This window comes from Mus pahari, chromosome 1 (genome assembly GCF_900095145.1).
Source record: "Mus pahari chromosome 1, PAHARI_EIJ_v1.1, whole genome shotgun sequence".
Taxonomy (NCBI): Eukaryota; Metazoa; Chordata; class Mammalia; order Rodentia; family Muridae; genus Mus; species Mus pahari.
The window spans coordinates 98,301,033-98,321,119 of record NC_034590.1 but is presented as its reverse complement, the minus strand read 5'-3'; the positions used below and the strand labels follow the sequence as shown (position 1 = coordinate 98,321,119).

General features: G+C 43.1%; 1 pseudogene; it reads left to right on the top strand.

The window, feature by feature from the left end:
• LOC115063606 overlaps window positions 1-20,087 on the top strand; it is a 110,494-nt pseudogene that overhangs the window by 85,220 nt on the left and 5,187 nt on the right.

Here is a 20,087-nt window from a genome sequence, read left to right as displayed (position 1 = left end):
AAAAAAAAAAAAAAAAAGATCTCCTTCCTCCAGGAGGGAGTGTTTTAACTCGGAATCACTAACTAGGTGATGCTGTGTGCCTTACTCCCTGCACTTAGGAGGCAGAGGCAGTCCAAGGTCAGCCTGGTGTACAGAGACAGTATCAGGACAGCAGGGGCAGCAAATCGCCCTCACTGGCTACCCTGATCCTGAGGCCTTTGGACTTAGACCAGACTTCAGAGAGTCGTAATCACTCCAGCCAGTTCCAGTAACAATGTCTCTCCTCATACTTGTTTTTCTCTGGATGATTTGACTATCATATCACTGAAAAGACTGAAATTACCACAACTACAGAGTCAGGGATGCCCAGCCCTGCCCAGGGGAGACTGTAAGGTCTTCAAGGAATTACCACTCCACCCTGCTTCCAGTTTCCCCACATGTAAAATAAATTTTTTAAATTTAAACCCATTCTAATGCTAGTAACCTGTTACAGGCTAGCTGATCACTGTGAGCCCAGAGATTGTATTATTTACTGGAAAAAGCTGTTTCTAGTTGCGGTGTAGCTCAAACCTAGCACATACCTTTAGTCCAAGAGCTTTGTGTTTACTGTAAACAGGACTAAATAAAGTCAGCAATAGAAAAAAACCGTAGAGTCAGAAGGAGTCAGGAGGCCGGATAGAGAGATGCACAGGAAGTAGAAAGGAGGGACATTCAGGTTGATGGGGTTTGACTGCGTGGAGACTGGAAGCATGCTTTTTTTTGTTTGGGGACATCGGCTGAGGAAGGAGGTCAGCTGGATGCTTCTCTGAGCTAGCAGGCTGTCACTCCATCATCTGGGTCCAGAGACTTCATCACTAAGATCTGAACGATTAAGGTGTTGTTAAAAACAACAGTAACCAACCTAGTACTTCAGTTAACAACATTGTTAGAGACAGGCCCTACCCATTCCCCAGTACACACACACACACACACACACACACACACACACACACACACACACGCGCCATGAACACAAGTACAAAGCTTTCTTATGTAGGAGAAAACTTTTGCTTCGCTTTATTTTTATTTATGATTTGAACTAGGGGCTAGGAGAGATGGTTCAGTCAGAACCTGAGGAAGGTTTCTCAGCAGCCATGCAGAAACTCATTCACCACAGAATCCCTGCAATCCCATCAGGGAGGCAGAGACAGGCGCAGGTCAGCTAGTCTACTTGCATTAGTGAGCTCCAGTTTCAATGAAAGAAATTATCTCAAAAAAGTAAAGCAGAAAGCCATTGGGGAAGATACTTAAGGTCCATTTTTTTACTTCCATATGCACATTCACATACACAATGAGATGTGTACACACACAAGCTATGAATTAGTTAGCGGTATATTATAAGATCAATTTAGTCCTTGAGGGGTTTTTTTCTCCTGATTCTTCTAGATTATTTTTTAATATTTAATGTGATTAAGTATGAGTATGTGCATGTGTGCACAAGTGTTTGTGCGTGTGCATGTGTGTGTGTGTGTGTGTGTGTGTGTGTGTGTGTGTGTGTGTGTGCCTGTGTGTACTCACAGAGCCTAGAAGAGGGCACCCAGTCCTCTGGAGCTGAAGTTGTAGACAGTTGTGAGCCACCAGGCATGGATACTAAAACCAAACTTCAGCTCTCTGAAAGAGCAGCAAGAACTCTTAACTGCTGAGCCATCTCTCCAGCCCATCCTCTAGATTTTTAACATGTTCCTAATTTACTATGGTCAGCCCTAACCAATTCCTCAGACAATGGTAGGAGATAGCTTCAGAATAAATGAGTTAGTGAAACTACAGGGTACTTCTCATGTGTAGTAGTGCTTAGCCTTGGAAAGGCTTGGTCAGTAGAGTTGCCCCAACTAGAAGCTCTCACCTGAGTAACAAGCCACCCCAATCCCCACTCCACCCCTACCCCTGTGGACTGTGCTCCTGCCGTTATGCTAAGACAAGAACAGTAGACTATTGAATAGTAGATTATTAAAGAAATGCAGGGAAGAACTACTCTAACCAAAATCTACAGAACATGTAGGTCACAGGGAGTCAGGGTTCAGCCAGTCTAACTGCAGCATGACTTTAATAAGACAAAATGCTTGTGAGCTCTGCACTCTCCACTCGTGCCGATATCAGAGAAAGGGTTACACTGGGTTCAGACAGAAGAAAGGGCTATGCTGGGTTCATATAACTTGATGAACAGTATCTCCTGTGATGAACCCCCTCTCCCTGGTGTCCTGCTCTGACTTCGCGTGACTTCAGAGGAACAAGGCCAACTTTGATACACATATCTTTGTTTTCTGAAACAGACCGTGCGCTCGGGGAATAGGTTGAAGCTGTGAATGCAGACGCTTTGACCTGACATAGCTTTGTGCTCAGTTCCTGGGTTCGCCTTACATAAAGCAAATGGAAAAACAAGAGCTCAATTCTGTAGGCCTATCCACGGAGGCTGAGCGGCCTCACGGGGACGGGGTTCATAGCTAAGATCATACTGTCAATCAAAGACAGAAAAATTGGAACCTGGGCAACTGAGAGCATAAATAAACACGCTCACTTCTCATAGCAGAAAGAAAAGCCTCCCCTACTTCTAAGTCAGTAAGTTCTGCTGCCCAGAGATTGCAGTTAACCCCTAACATGCCGTCTGCACTGGGTAGCAAACATTTATTTCCTGCCGAATCAAATCTATAAGTTCACTGTGAATGTCCAGGGTTTGAATTACTTTAGGAACCCCTAAATACAGAGATATCCCTGAGTGAGGATATCTTAAAGCATTGTAGATGAAACTTTACAAAGAAAAACTTCATTAAATATTTAATCCCAGAGTAATTAGATAGTTTATGCCCCTAATCCTAACACTGAGTGAAGAGCGTTAGCAATCTAAGTTCAAGGCCTGGATATGTAGTAAGACCCTAGCTCAAAAAAAAAAAAAAAAAAAAAGTAAGTAAGCAGTCCCAGAACTCTCCCTACTGCAGATGATCGGGGTTGGTCCAAGAGCTCTCTCAGAATCCAGCACTGGGAAAACAGGAAAGAGTATCAGGAATTTGAAGCCAGCCTGGGCTACACAATAAAAATTCTGCCTTAAAAAGAGAGAAACAAAGTTAAAAGAAATTTAACTTTTTTTTAAAAGGGGGCGGAGAACATGAGCTGAGCACAGGTTTTCATGGGTCTTCAGAGATGGACAGCAAGACGCTCAGCAGATAAGGCCACCTTCTGCCAAGCCTGAGGATATGAGTTCCAGTCCCGGGACCCAGCAGGTAAAAAGAGAAAACCAACTTCCGCGCGTTTGTCTTGTGACTTCCACTCACAACGCAGGGCGTGCACGCCCACATGCATACATACACAAAATAAAAGAGTGAAGCTGGGCGTGGTGGCACATGCCTTTAATCCCAGCACTCGGGAGGCAGAGGCAGGCGGATTTCTGAGTTCGTGGCCAACCTGGTCTATAGAGTGAGTTCCAGGACAGCCAGGGCTATACAGAGAAACCCTGTCTCCAAAAACAAACAAAACAAAGGAATGAATTTGGTTTAAAAAATAATAAAACAAGATGGTGTAGCATGCATGGTACAAATAACATTGTACCTAAATGAATAAAAAGCAGCCCAGAGCTAAGCACACACACAGACAGTCAGCTATGCCTTGCTGCATCTTAGCAAAAGTGCCAGGGCAATTAGTTCAATGGATGGCAAACAACCTTTACAACCAAGAATACTTGAATAACTACATATATGCAAAATGAACAAAACACACACACACACACAAATCTAATGTTACATCACACCACCTAGAAAAAGTAGCTCTCATAGACATAAATATGAGCGTCAATATTATAAAATTTCTAGAACACATGGAAGAAAATATCTAATGATTTGTCAGGCTTCTTAACATTTATTTACAGTTATTTACTTGCTTAGCTATTTGGGAGCTCACGTGCACCCATGATATATGTGTGGAGATTAGATGAAAGTTTTACAAAATCAGTTCTCTCCTTCCACCCTGTAGGCCCCACGTAGAAGCTCGGGCTGTCAGGTCTGATGGCACTTGCCTTTAACTACTGAGCCATCTTGCTTCTTACGGTTTCATAAACCACGAATGACAAGAGGTCTTTTTGAAAATTGATCAATTGGTCCACATGAAAACATAAATGTTGTTAGGGTTCAGGAAGGATGGCTCAGTGGTTAGGAGGCAGGAGAGATGGCTCAATGGTTAGGAGAAAGAGGGGACTTCTCAGTGGTCATGGGGCAGGAGGGATAACTCGGGTTAGAAGCACCAACTGATCTTACAGAGAGGATTAGAGTCTGGTTCCTACATTCACACCTTAGAGTGTCTCCCGCTACAAAAATCCAACACCCTCACTGGGCTTCTGTGGATACCCACACTCATGTGCACAGACCTACACACACACATAGTTAAAAATAAAATAAATCGTATGTGTTTTTTAAAACTTTTAAGAAAATAAAAAAGCGCTAGGCAGTGGTGGTGCACATCTTTAATTCCAGCACTTGGGAGGCAGAGGCAGGCGGATTTCTGAGTTCAAGGCCGGCCTGGTCTACAGAGTCAGTTCCAGGACAGCCAGGGTTCCACAGAGAAACCCTGTCTTGAAAGGAAAAAGAAAAAAGAAAAAAAGAGAAGAGAAGAGAAGAAAAGAGAAGAGAAGAGAAGAGAAGAGAAGAGAAGAGAAGAGAAGAGAAGAGAAGAAGAGAAGAGAAAAAAGTAAGATGAAACTGGCAGAAAGTATCTACCAAACTTATGTCTATCTAAAATATATAGGCAGGACTCAAGAGAGAGCTCTGTAATAGAGCAATCCCATCTCTTACAGGTGACCCACGTTCAGTTCCTAAAAGCTACATAAGATGATTGACAACTGTCTGAACATCCAGCTCCAGATGATGTAATACCTCGGCCTCCAAGGGCACCTGCACTCGTGTGTACATAGCTACACACAAACACACATATTTAAAAATAAAAATAAGTATTTTTAATTTAAAAAGAAGAAGAAAGATGTCTCAGCAGGAAAAAGCACTTGCCACCAAGCCTGATAACCCATGTTCAGTCGCCAGCATCCATGCAATAGCAAAAGAGAATGGACTCCTGATAGCTGCCCTCTGACCTCCACACACACGCTGGGGCATGCCGTGTCTCTCCCAATAAATAAATACATTTAACTTAAATGTAATTTTTAAAATTAATTTATTTTTTACACTCCATATTTTATTTCCCCTGCCCCATCCACTCTCCGACTGTTCCACATCCCATACCTCTGCCCCACCCTGCTGTCTCCGCATAGATGTCCCCACTCCCCCCAACCCCACGGGACCTCTAAACTCCCTGGGGCCTCCAGTCTCTTGAGGGTTAGGTGCATCATCTCTGAATGAACACAGACCTGGCAGTCCTCTGCTGTACGTGTGTTGGGGGCCTCATATCAGCTGGTGTATGCTGCCTGTTTGGTGGTCCAGTGTTTGAGAGATCTCAGGGGTCCCGATTAATTAAGACTGCTGGTCCTCCTACAAGGTTGCCTTTCTCCTCAGCTTCTTTCAGCCTTCCCTAATACAACAACAGGGGTCAGCTGCTTCTGTCCATTGGTTGGGTGCAAATATCTGCATCTGACGCTTTCAGCTGCTTGCAAGTAAAATATATATATAAAGAACTCTTGTTACCCAAGAATAAGAGAAACAGGCAAAGATTAGAATGGACAGTTTACCAAAGGAGATGTAATAGTGACAAGAGAGCACATGAAAAGATGCTGTGAATGCATAGGCATAGAACAAGCAAGAGCCATGCCTGCTGGTGTGGCTAAAGCTAAAAAGACTGACAATATCAAGTGTTGACAAAGATGTACAGCAAACTCTCATTGTTCCCTGACAAGAGTGTAAAGTAGCATACTTCAGAAAACCAATTTCTTATAAAGTTAACACAGAGTCGCAGAAGAATCAGCAAGAATACTCCTAATATTTACCCCCCAAAGAAATGAGAGTATAAGCCCACACTAAACTCTAATACAAATAGCTTCATTCACTCATAATAGCCCCAAACTGTAAGTAATCCAAATGTTAATTAATAGAGAAATGAATTCTGATATAAATATATGAAAGAATATTCCACACACACACAAAAAAAAATACAAATTCAACACACATGGGATCTCAGAAACATATGTAAGGAAAACCAAACTAAAAATGCATACATTCTGCTGAGTGTAGTAGCTCAAGCCTTTGATCTTAGCACTCAGGAAGCTGAGACAGGAGAATTGATTACAGTAAGGTCTACCCCTACCATGCTCAGAGCTGCAGATTCAACGCCTAAGTGAAGGTTCACATTCTCTGTGCCTAAGTAAAGTTAGGCTGTCAGGAGCAGGGGATGTAGCTCAGTTGGTAGAACATGTATTTAGCACTGACTAAGTCATGGATACCAAGCCCAGCACCAACTAAACCAGGTGTGGTGGTGTATATGCACCCTTGCCTTGAGTGCCATCTCCTCTGTGAGTGGACACCAGGGGCACCCAAGAACCTCTGAGCCTCATCCAGCTCCAAACCCAACACCACTCTTAAACCTTTCATCTCGCTACATCCAAATTTATGTTCTTAAAGTCTGTTGATTCTTAACTACACAGATAACACGTGAGCAGACAAACATCACTTCAGGGCTAAAATCCAAATCATCCGTTATAACGACTTCAGCTACAAGTTCAGTACAGGCCTTTCCAAAAGTTCTATATCATCTCAACAGCCATCACTCCTGATCAGACACCGGTCAAAGCCAGCCGTTCTCAACCTTCCTGATGTGTCGACCTTTTAATACAGTTCCTCACGTCCAACCATAAAATTATTTCATTGCTAGTTCATAGCTGTGATTTTACTGCTGTTATGAATTGTAATGTAAATATCTGATGTGCAGCCCCCGAAGGGATCTCGACCCAGAGGTTGAGAACCACTGGTTAAGCTTTTTACGCTTAACAACTTTTCATCTTTTTAAAATCCTTCCCAGGAGATAGAGAGATGACTTGGTGGTTAGTAGCATGCACTGCTTTTGCAAAGAGCCAGAGTTCTGTTCCCAGCTCACAGCTATCTCTAACTCCAGCTCCAGGAGTTCTCTCTTCTGGCCTCAGATAACAACACTACTTGTGTGTGCACAGCCCCACCCCACCTCCACATACATGCACACACACACATTTTTAAATAAATGTAAATAATTCTTTTTTTTTTTTTTTTTTGGTTTTTCGAGACAGGGTTTCTCTGTATAGCCCTGGCTGTCCTGGAACTCACTCTGTAGACCAGGCTGGCCTTGAACTCAGAAATTCACCTGCCTCTGCCTCCCAAGTGCTGGGATTAAAGGCATGCACCACCACGCCCGGCTAAATGTAAATAATTCTTAAAGCCTTCTAGCAACCGTTTGAGACAGTTACTTTGTATAACTGTATTCACATATGCATTTTCGATATAGAAGGTCTATGGCAATATGCATGTGTTTATAAGTATATCCTAATTAGGCTAAGTTCTGAATTGTATTCTGTTCTCTTAATACATCTTCAGAGACTTGTCCACATTAGCACATTTAAATGGCTCTTTTCTGAGAAACAAGGGGTCCTAAATATATATGGGACTTTAACTTTGGGAAAAAAGAAACAGTTGCTAAACATCTATATAATTTCCCTTGGCTGCGAGTTCTGATTCCTTGATTTCTAATTCCTTTTCACTTCTGATATGCACAAGCAATAAGCCACAAGGTGAAAGGTTAGTTAGTTACACAGCTGGCCAAGCTCAGCCTCCCTAGGCAGAGAGAGAGAGAGAGAGAGAGAGAGAGAGAGAGAGAGAGAGAACTCCAATTCACTGTGCAACATTTAACTCCCATTGCAAACAAGACTGCTCTCCAAATGGAAGAAAGAGAAACATACTAAGTCCCAACAGGTTACTTTAGAAAGATACTCTTTTAAAAAAATACATATAAAGAGGCAGAAATTGCAATATGCATATAATTATTCTTTAACTGAAGAAGCCTATATCATCTGGTCTAAATTACTAAAGTGCCAGCATGAGTCCCAGTCCTCTCTCCCCCTCTGGCACCTGCACCAATTGGCACAGTGATTCTCCCCCACTGTGAGATGCCAACTGTACTCCCATGTTCCACCATATTTCTTCCTATTGCCTGCCTCACTTGCTTCTCTGCCTCTTAAGCAGATCTGTCCTGAGATGCAGTCTGTAAGCTACTTCACAGTAATATGCTGTCCAACTGTCCATCTAAACAACTCGCTGTTGGGTAAATTGAGACTTGTAGGGGACCACCCCCATCCTCCTTTTACATTGCTGTCGGCAGAGAAGATAAGCTAGCTCATTCGTATTTATGAGACATTAAACAAGATGAAACCAGAGCCCGAAACAGGAAAGAGTGGAGGATAAATAAACACGGTGATCAGCAAGAGGTAATCCAGGTTGCCAGGACCATAAACCTTCCGAACTGGGCATGCAGTGAATTTAAACGAGACCTGGCACCTCTATTCTTCCTTCTTGCAGTTTCTTCATAAACCAAGGTTTGTTTTTAGCAAGCAAGAACACTTTCAGCATCTTCAGGGAGAGACTACTTGGGAAAGTTTTAACGCTGACGACTTGATTATTTGCCCCCTGAATTCGCACAGAAGGAATTTGTCTCCATCACCCCAAATCAATTGAAAAATAAAGATCCTGAAAACATTACCCACCTAGGACTTCTCTAGGGAACTCTCCGTGGTTTTAAGCTCCCTCTTCCTCTGACTAAGCAGTTCTTGGGTAAAGTTTTATCAAGAGAAACACAACTATAAGAACACTAGATTCCTGGACAAACCTGCCTAGAATGCTCACTGCCTGTGATGCCCCGCCCCTCCCACGAGGCTCCTCCCATAACCTTTAATGACTTCCCTTCCCACCAGACTCATTTCAACACTTCCAATGCTCCTCTCCCTAGTCACTCTGCAGGCTCTCCCTTGTGCTGGAAGATTGTCTTTCCTGAGAAATAGCTGTTTCTCCTACAGCAGCTCTCCTACTCCCAGCAGACGCCTTACCAGGTAAGGTGTTGCTTACCTTTGCAGCAGGGCACTCAGGTAACTCCGCCTAACTGTAAGCGCTCCACAACTGAGATCCAAGCCTCTTCCTTAACAGGAAGGAAAAGACTCCAGCCATGACTAGAGGGGAGCAGGAGTGACCTCCAGCCCCTAGGGACAAGGTGATATGTGGGTAAGAAAAAAGAAATGGCTAGCCTCCGGTATACTGCCTTTGCATCTGATTTGTGCCACTCACCTGTAGTGGGACCCCAGGCTCATTTTCCCATCGGTGAGGGAGGAGCAACAGCATCCACAGGTGATTTGTGGTTCATTGTAAGGATCAAATGAACTGGTGCAGATGACACCTCCGTGCCTTGTGGATACGCCCTTGTTGTCTATCAACACACACTCAAGACTATTAGAAACAGCACAAATGCCCCGGAGACCCTACATTTCCAGGACCAGGACAGGAAGCAAGCCAAGTCCTTGGCAGATTGCTGGAGAGATGGAGCATCAGTTAAGATCCCTTGCTGCTTTTCCTGGGGACCCAAACTCAGTTCCCAGCAGTCACACAAAGCAGTTCACAACCATCTGTAGCTGTAGCTCCAGCTCCAGCGGATCTGGTGTCCTCTTATCTTCCATATAAGAGCACGCGTAAAGTTCTTGGCATCTTGAAAGACAAAGCACTTCCTGATGGACTCCAGATAGTTTTAGGGGGCAGAGAAAAAAATAAGTATTTTTTACATAGGGGATATATAAGGAGAACATTTGTTCTCATCTTTTTCTCCAGAATTATTTTTCATTTATCAGCAAAGACCCCTGGACCCAGGTAATGGAGGAAGATATTCCAAAGCCTCCAGTCATTTATGCCGCCGTTGCGTTCTGTCCATGCAGGGGAATGACATCATAGCACACAAATCAATTCAGGCTGCATTGACATCAGGAACGTAAACACGGCTACTGATATCTCCATTAAAAAATTGCATTTCAGTTCAGCCTTTTGACAAGACCTCAGAATGCATTCCTTAAGCCAAGGTCTCATCAGCATACCTTAATAGTACATCCAGAACAACAGTTAACTTTTTGTTTTCAGGGTTTGAAAGTTAGCCTGTCTGTCCCGTGAGGTTGAATTAAAGGGAGTTTAATGTGAGAGCTCATCAGATTGGGTCATAAATCAAGGCTACAGTCAAAACAAGGGCGTTGGCACTTCAGAGATTTTTCTCTTTTTTTAAAGTATGAAAAGATAGAGAAAGCATGAAAAATATAATCAGTGCTAGAGAAGATGGCTCAGTGGTTAAGAGCAGCTCATCTGAAATCTCTGGGAATCTGATGCCCTCTTCTGGCATCTACAGGGACTGCATCACATGGTACACAGACTCACATACATCCATACACATAAAAATAAACTTAAAAAGAACACACAACAAGATAGTGGGGTGGAAAATATCCAAACTGTCACATGTTAAATCAAAGGCATTTTCCCAGTGCTGAGACAGTTCCACTGAGCTCCATGGACACCAGACACTAGAGGGGTGGGGTAAATGAATTTTAACCCTGACCAACCACCATCTTTTCCTATCACAGACATGGTTTTGTGCTTGTATTTCCTGCTTGTTCCCTTCTGTTCTCCTATATATAAATGGCTGCTGAATCTGAGGCAGGAAGCCAGGGACATTATAGAGATCTGGGCATGACCCACCTGCTTAATAAATTTTCCTCCCCCCAACCGAAACCAGTCCAGCGACTCAGCTTCCCAGAAATGCCCACAACATTCTGGAGGCCCCAGTGAGATTACGCCACAGCATCCCTTGTTGCCTAGAGTGGCAAGAAGAGGGGAGGGTCAGATGACCCCATGGTGCAGATACAGTGTTCAGGGTGGTTCCTTCCTTAGAGGTCACCCAAACTGCTCTTGGGAGTTTCAAGTTTCAGATCTCTCTTAACTGCTTTGAGCTGCCAAAAGGAGCAACGTAGAAGGAATTGCAGTTAGAATGCCTCAGAGAACCATCCATTCAAGAGGCCATAATAAAACGTAACAGATGGCAGAGATCCAGAACATAAGTCAGCCATTTGGTGATAACATATATTTTCGGACTGTGTTCCATGAGGGAGGTAATAACTGTACAATCTTGTGGGGAACATTAAGAGACAAAGTTAATGAGGAAAATGTTTTACATCAAGATTCACGTAAGTTTTATTTAGTAAGGTTAAATGCAATCATACTGCTGTCTGGACCGTGTACCCGAGTCCTGTCGAAGGATACAATGACTGTAATTAGCTGTTTGCTCCATCATTCTATGGCATGACAAGAAGCACCTGGAAACTTTGTAAAAATAAGCCAATTTAATTCAGCATCTAAGTGATGATTTAAAAAAGAAATAGAATCTTTTTGAGTTATTTTTATAGGATTATATAGCAACGTTCCAAGGACATTGCTTGGATGTCCTGAAGAATTTTCCTAAGCTTTGAGTTTGATTACAGGATATCTGGCAGCCTCCTTTAATCAGAGAACGTGGGTGGCTGGTGTGTGGAACCTGGAATTAGAGTTTGCTCAGAGGAAGAATTGAAAATCAGAGTAAAGGGCATGGCCAGCTGAACTAGTATGCAGATAACATACCAGCTGGATGAGGGGTTAGGTACAAGGTTCCCCTGCTCAGAGAGAGCGTCCTCATATGTCAGGAGACACAGAAGGCAGGATCATTGCAATTTGTCTCTCTGTTTTTAAACATTTAGAATATGGATCCTCCACTGGGCAAGAGAATCCATCCCCCTGTCATGTGAGACATGGGGAATTATTTAACTTCCCTATAGATAAGGAAGAAGCTTTTCTGGTCTGACCTACATATCCAGAGCTGGTCCAACCTACGTAGCTGGAGATGGGAGCAGCAGACTTCTGGCAGGGCCTGTTTTCCCAAGCATACTTGTCCTGTAATGAAACAAGCTTGCAATCCTCCATGGTAGAGTTGTGCCCCACCCAAGGGAAAGGGTACTACCTGAGCCTGGAAATGTTCTGCAGGGCAAATGTAGTGTAAATTTAACACGTTTCACTCAAACATTCAATTTTTATAAGCAAGGATTTATTTAAAAATACACCTGATTTTGAATATGATTTTACATTAAATAAGCTTTAAGTTAACTTTAAACATGACAACATATACAGAAGACTGTATAATGGAAGCTATAAACTGGTCTCTGTAAATGAACTATACTTACACTTAGCATGACTAAAAAATAGTTCTGAGCACACTGAAGACATCTGATCACGTATAAGTGTCTGATAATTTTTGCATCTTAATTATCGATAACAGCTTTCAATAAATTAGTAACTCTCATAAGATTAGGATTTTATATTTTTCTCCCTGTTAAGATTTTGAACCTTAAAAATAATAATCTTTAATGGAAGTTATTTTAGTATCAAAATAAACTTTAAACCATTGGTACCAATCATAGAGTCTGGAACCTCGTTTTCCTGATCCTTGTATAATGTACTTTTACAAAAATATTGCAGCTTTTTATATTACTCAGTTTCTCCACATAGCTAACCTTAACAAAGTTAACAAAGGCAGGTGATTAGACACATACCTTTAAATCAGCCCTTACGAGCGTGATTCGGCCATTGTAACCTTGGGAATTTATAAACATCAAACATATATTATTCTTAAGTCCATCCTCTACAAACTTTGTATAACTCCCTCAGACTTTCTGTGATTTGGTTTTAACTTTTCATGGTTTTGTCCTGACCTGTTATTTTTTTTTCCATTCTTAGCATAAAAATCTCATTTTATCATACAAAAATCCATTCTTATCCAAAATATCTTTTAACCTATTTAGCTAAAACATGCAGAAGTCTTTGAGCCATTTCTGTTCCTGTAAGTAACCCCTCACCTGTATTCCTGTAAGTAACTCCAATAAAACCCGTTGGTCTGCTAAGCTGAACTTCGGTGGTATCTGTACTTTGGTTTGTCCTGTGCTGCCAGTAGACATGCGTATGTGTTGTGACTCCATAGGAAACATCTGTAACACAGCATCCATGCCCTTGTAGGAGCATTCAGAAGCCAGGAGCAGGGCTGGGTGTCCTATTCAATTACTCTTGTTCTCACTCTCTAGGGGTGGGGTCTCTCCCTGAGCCTGGAGCTTCCTGGTGGCCAGCAAGCCCAACCTAGCAATCCTCCTGTCTCCACATACCACAGTACTGGGTTGACTTGCTTGTCAAGTTGTTTTGGTTTGGTTTGGTTTTTAACATGGGTACTGGTGATTCAGATACAGTGCTTGTGCAGCAAGAGCTCCTAACTACTAAGCCATCTCCCTAGGAATCTGAATTTTAAAAAAGACATGAAAGGGCCGGTGTGTTGGCACATGCATATAATCCTAATACTCTGGGAGACAGAGCTATGGGCTTACGATTTGGTCGAGATAACAGGTTCTAGGCCAGCCAGAGCTACACAGTGAGAACTGGTCAAAGTAGCAACAACGAAGATGACAGAGACATAAACTAGAAGGTGGACTATTCGAGAAGAGGAAGATGAGTGCAAGAAAGTGTGGTGGGGATGAATATGAGGAAGGAGCATGACACACTGCATGGAAATGTCGTGGACAAGCCCATCATTTTGTGTAATCGATTCTTTGTCCAGCCTCTCTAAACCAACTCCAGGAATCTCTCTTGCTGATTCTGCAGTTTTTCAGCGTCTGGCCTCTAGAACAGCCCTGAAAAGATGGCAGGGGTCCATTTGGGAATTGGACTGTCCCAGGTCCAATGCATGCAGAAAGTTCTGGAAACGGGTGATGTCATTCAGAGGTCCCTTCCTGACTATACCCAGTGATACCCACAGGTCTGGAGACCCTAAGGGATGGCTTCTTGGGAGTTTTCCAGTGTGGGGGAAGGGGATCGTTCCTCCCATTTTCAGGGTATTAGGGAGTTAATGTGAGCAGCCCCAGAGGGACCACCATGAGGATGCAGGGTTCTTTGTGGACAGCAGGAACAGGGACAGGACCTAGCTGGCACTCATGGGAGACAGAGACATTAAAAGCCCTCTCCACACAGCCCAGGGTCTAGCCCATGAAATGTGCTGCCTGCGGTGGACTACTCCTAAACCAAGCAACAGTCAAGGCAGCCCCTCAGAGAGCAGCCTGATCGAGGCACTCCTTCATTCACGCTCTTTCCCCAGGTGACTCAAGGTTCTATCGAATGGACACTTCAAATGAACCCCCACACCCAGTGAACATAAACTCCCACACTTCCAGACCGTCAAACCGCTTGTCAGCCTCTCCTATAGAGCATCTTCTATCCTGACTCACACAAGGGTTATCAGAGCCCATTTTTCTACTCACTAGTCTCGAGCTAGTAGCTTGGTTAAAAGATATATATCTCTGTGTCTGTCTGTCTGTCTGTCTGTCTATCTCACAATCTGGATTTAATCCCTGAGACCCACAAGGTTGAAGGAGAGAACCTGACACCCACAACCTGCCTCTAACCTCCACACACATGCAATGTCATGAGCATGCGAGCACACACACAGTAAATAAATAAAATGGGGATTTGGGTTTGTTTTGGTTGTTGGTTGGTTGGTTGGTTGGCTGGTTGGTTGGCTGGCTGGCTGGTTTGGGGGTTGGTTTGGTTTTTTTTGTTTTTCAAAACAGGGTCTCTCTGTGTAGCCCTGGCTCTCCTGGAACTCCCTCTGCAGACCATGTTGACCTCAGACTCAGGGATCCATCTCCCTTTGCCTCCATAACATGTTTTTAAAGTTGAAACACTGAGATTGTCTGTGACAAGGAAGAATGTGATTTTTTTAATTAGCTGCACAGAGAGTAACCCCATCTTAGTAAAGACAGACCCTGAGTTTGAGGTCTGCAGCATCATATTAAGATGGAATATCATGTTTCTCCATTCAATAAGCATGTAAAAATCCCACCATACGCAAGATATGGATGCAATCATCAGAATCCAAGGCTCAGCTCTAAACCAGTGTGAAATAAATGGGTGTAGCCTTCTTACAGAATTGCAATCTGATCGAAGTAATGAAAAATCTTAGGAAGGCAAATAATTTAAAACACGGACAACAGCAATTCCCTCCACAGAGGGTCACAGATGAAAACAGACATATGTAAAGCTGAGTTTTCTGTGGCCTCCTAAAAAATATGAAAAATCAATTATTAAGTAAACAAACAGCCCCGCCTCATCAGGCTGTACCGCCTCCAGCAGATGCATTAGTGTCTTAGTCCTGGACTTTTACTACAAAATATTTTTCTGTCCTTCACTCTGAAACTTATTTTTACTTCATCCACACGCAAAACAAAAACAAGAAATGCCACTTACTGAATTTAAATAGATATGTGAGTCAAAAATTGTATTCTTTTTTTGTTTGTGTCTTCTGCAAGATACACATTGAAAGGAGTTAATCTGGAAGAGTGTCAAAGTCCAACTCCAATTTATTATTATTTCTAAATTATATATAAACTGCCTCGTAAAGTCTTTAATAATGTCACCAGCTGAACTGCCGCAGACATCACCTCACCTCGGTTCCCAAATCCCATTAAGATTTATTTTCCTATCTTCTCAGATGTGTCACTCCCACCTCTCCAACCATAAACTAATCCAATGAATGAGGAACACTAACTAAACCACCCATAGCTATGTGCAGAATAATGTTGAAGACAGAGAAAATTAAATCCCAATACTAAAAGATGCTAAGAATTCTGTGCTGGATTAAAAATGCCATACATTGGTTTGAATTGGACTGGACATGGGCATCAGGTCTCACAGAGGCAGGGGTGAGTCTAGAATTTGAATTTTTTGCCCCACACGGTTAACGTGTGTAGTTTTTCTCTGAACACACTGCTGCTGAGAGATCCGACTGGACATCTGCCATCTTTCCTTGCTGAGATTCCATAAACTGAAGCTGGAATAGTGGCTGTGGCCATTCTGGAAGTTTCTTCCGCTTCAACTGCATGAGACTTAACTAAGTAGAATCATTGGTTCTCAAGAACCATACCAGATTTTCCCAGCCCACGCAGGGTGCTCTAGAAGAATCTCACAACTCCTATTTTATATAACTGAACTGAAGACACCCTAAGCTAGGTAGGTAAGCCCAGTGAGCCTGATACGGAGCAGTTACTATCTGCAATCAAATCTTTTTTATTATTTATTCATTTAGGGTTTTGAGGCTAGGTTTCATTATGTCCTCTGGCTGGCCTAGAGTTCCCTCTGTAAACTAGGCTTGCCTTGAACTTGAAAAGATCCTTCTCACTTCTGTCTCCCCAGTGCTGAGATTACAGGCATGTGACATCACACTAGGCCTAATTAAGGCGTGATTCTTAGTCCACTGAATGCCACAACGCATGGAATGGGATGGTCAAGGTGGCTCAGCAGATTAAGAGTGCCTGCTGGGCGAGCCTGACAGCCTCAGCTCAGTCACCAGAACCCATATAGAAAGCCCAAGGCAGTGGTGAACGTCTGCAATTTCAAAATTTCAAAATTTCTAAATTTTCAGTTAGAAGAGGTGGGAAGCTCAGATGGGGGAATCACCTGGGGTCTCATGGACCAGCTAGCCTGGAGTATGAAGTGTGGAAGAATCTAGCGACCTGATCAGCAAGGTGGAAGACAAGAAGTGTCCCCAAAGGTGTCCACTGACCACCACCATCCCGCTCACACATATTATAAACATATGTACATACTAAAAGTCTCCCCCAATTCCACCTTCCTCTTTTTGTTTTGAGAAGAGGAAGTCCCCCTCTGGGTGTCACCCCCACACACTAACACACACCCCACCCCACTCTCACAAATCAAATCGCTGCTGGACTAAGCACATCCTCTCCCTTTGAGGGCAGAGGTCTATTTAGGGGCATGGGATCCACGGGCAGGCAGGCAGGCAGGCAGGCAGGCAGGCAACAGGCACAGGGACAGCCCCTGCTCCACTTGTTGGAGACTCATTTGCTACATATGTGCAAGGGGCCTAGGTCCAGCCTGTATACTCCTTGATTGGTGATTCAGTCTCTGGGAGCCCCCAAAGGGTTCAGGTTAGTTGTCCTCCTGTGGAGTCCCTTTCCTCTTCAGGTCCCTCAACCCTTTTCCCAACTCTTCCATAAGACTCCCCAAGTTCCATCTACTGTTTGGGTGTAAGTCTCTGCATCTCTTTCCATTGGCTGCTGAGTGGAGCCTCTCAGAGGACAGTTATGCTAGGTCCCTGCCCGCAAGCATAACAGAGTATCATTAATCGTGTCTGCAATTGGTTCTTGCCCATGGGATGGGTCTCAATTTGGGGCACTCACTCGTTGATTGTTCATTCCCTCAGTCTCTGTTCTTTCTTTGTCTCTGCACATCTTGTAGGCAGGACACATTTTGGGTTGAAGGTTTTGTGGTTGTTTTCCTTATCCCTACACTGGGAAGGATACAGTCTGGCTACAGGAAGTGGCCACTTTAGGATCCATGACCCCCATGGCTAGGAGTCTCAGCTAGAATCTCCCCCATCCCAGATCTCTAGCACACCATAGAGATTGCTCCCCACCACCCATCTTTCTTTTCTCTTCTCTGCTTTCCCTACATATGATCTCCCACCCCCTCAAGCCCTGATGCCCTCCCCATCCCATCTTCTACCCAGTTTCCTCCTTCCATCAACTTCCTATATCTATTTTGCTTCCTTTTCTGAGAAAGATTCAACCATCCTCCCTCGGGCACTCCTTATTATTTGGCTTCTTTGGGTGTGTTGATTATAGCATGGTTATCCTGTACTTTATGGCTAATATCCACTGTAAGTGAGTACATAACACGCATGTCCTTTTGGGTCTGGGTTACCTCACTAACAATATTTCCTAGTTCCATCCATTTGCCTGTGAATGGCATGATGTCCTTGTTTTTAATGGATGAGTAGTACTCCACTGTGTAGAGATAGTGCATTTTCTGTATCCATCATTCAGTTGAGAGACATCTAGGTTGTTTCCAGTTTCTGGCTATTATGAATAAACCTTTTATGAACATAGTTGAGCAAGTGTCCTTGTGGCATGGTGGAACATCTTTTGGGTATATGCCAACAATTGGTATAACTGGGTCTTGAGGTAGAACTATCTGCAGTCTTCTGAGAAAGTGCCAAATTGATTTCCAGAGTGGTTGTACACATTTGCACTCCCACCAGCAGTGAAGTAATGTTCCCTTTGCTCCATAGCCTTGCCAGGTCCTTTGAGTTTTTTATCTTAGCCATTCTGATGGGCATAAATGGAAACTCATTGCATTTCACTGATGACACTGAATGTTTCTTTGGGTGCTTCTTAGCCATTTGAGATTCCTCTGTTGAGAATTCTCTGTTTAGCTCTGTACCCCATTTTTAACTGGGTTATTTGGTTTGTTGGTGTCCAACTTCTTGGGTTCTCTATTTATTTTGGATATTAGCCCTCTGCCAAATGTAGGGTAAGATCTTTTTCCCATCTGTAGGCTTTCATTTTGTCCTAAAGGTAATGTCCTTTGACTTACAGAAGCTTTTCAGTTTCATAACATCCTATTTATTAATTGTTGACCTTAGTGTCTGAGCCATTGATGTTCTGTTCAGGAAGTTGTCTCCTGTACTGATGAGTTCAAAGCTATTTTCTACTTTCTGGTGTATTAAATTAAGTGTATTATGTTGCTTTTATGTTGAGGTCTTTGATCCATTTGGACAAGTTTTGTGCAAAGTGATAAATATGGATCTACATGCAGACAGCCAGTTAGACCAGCACCATTTGTTGAAGATGCTTTCCCTTTTCCATTGTATGGTTTTGACTTCTTTGTCAAATATCAAGTGTCCATAGGTATATGGGTTTATTTCTGGGTCTTCAACTCAATTCCATTGATCAACCTGTCTGTTTCTATACCAATACCATGAAGTCTTTATTACGGTTGCTCTGCATTGCAGCTTGAAGTCAGGGATAGTGATACCTCCAAAAGTTTTTTCATTGTTCAGGATCATTTTACTTATCCTGGGTTTTTTTATATATATATGAAGTTTAAAATTGTTCTTTTGAGATCTGTGAAGAACTGTGTTGGAATTTTGATGAAGATTGTATTGAATCTGTAGATTGTTTTTGGTAAGATGGTCATTTTTACTATATTAATTCTACTGACCCATGAGCATGGAAGATCTTTCCATTTCCTGATATCTTACTCAATTTCTTTCTTCAGAGACTTGAAGTTCTTGTCATACAGGTCTTTCACTTGCTTGGTTAGAGTTACACCAAGGTATTTTTTTTTATATTATTTGTAGCTATTGTTACAGGTACTATTCCCGTAACTTCTTTCTCAGCCTATTTATAGCTTATGTAGAGGAGCTCTACTGATTTCTTTGAGTTAATTTTGTATCCAGTCACTTTGCTAAATGTGTTTATCAGCTAAAGGAGTTCTCTGGTAGAATTTTGGGTGTCACTTATGTATACTATCATATCATCTGTGAATAGCAATACTGTGATTTCTTCCTTTCCAATTTGTATCCCCTTCAATTCCTTTATTTGTCTTATTGCTCTGCCTAGACATAAGTACTATATTGAAGAGATATTGAAAGAATTAAGTTTCAGAATCCATGAAAAGGGTGGCTCATGTTAGTTAATTAAAAAAGGATCCCAGGCCTAAGAAAAAAAACGGAACAGGCCTGAACAAAGGCTTCGGGCTGTTAAGCCCCAGGGACTGGCTGGCCATAAAGATAAAAGAGGAATGCAAGGATGTCCCAGCTATCTCAGCTGAATTATGGGCCACCTGGGCCGGTGCCTCCCTGTCTCTTCCGCCCCCCTCCTGACTTGGGCCAAACACTAGCCAAATGCCTTAGATAAGCACCAGACTCTTAAAATTCCTGATTACCCCGACCTGCACGTACTAACTAACCCACTGGGACAGACAGTTTCAATCCCTTTGTCGTTGACTGAGGACCATTGGACGGACGTTAGGGCTAGAGGACGGAACTTGTCAGTGACCTTTAGAAAGAAGCCCTGGGGCCTTTCCCGCCCAAGGAGGGGTGTTCGCCTGGCAGCAGTCCCCAGGCTGATCNNNCACCCGGCACCTTTCCCCGCCCGAGGAGGGGTGTTCGCCTGGGAGTAGTCCCCCGGCATCCAGCGCCTTTCCCCACCCGAGGAGGGGTGTGCGCCCGAGAGC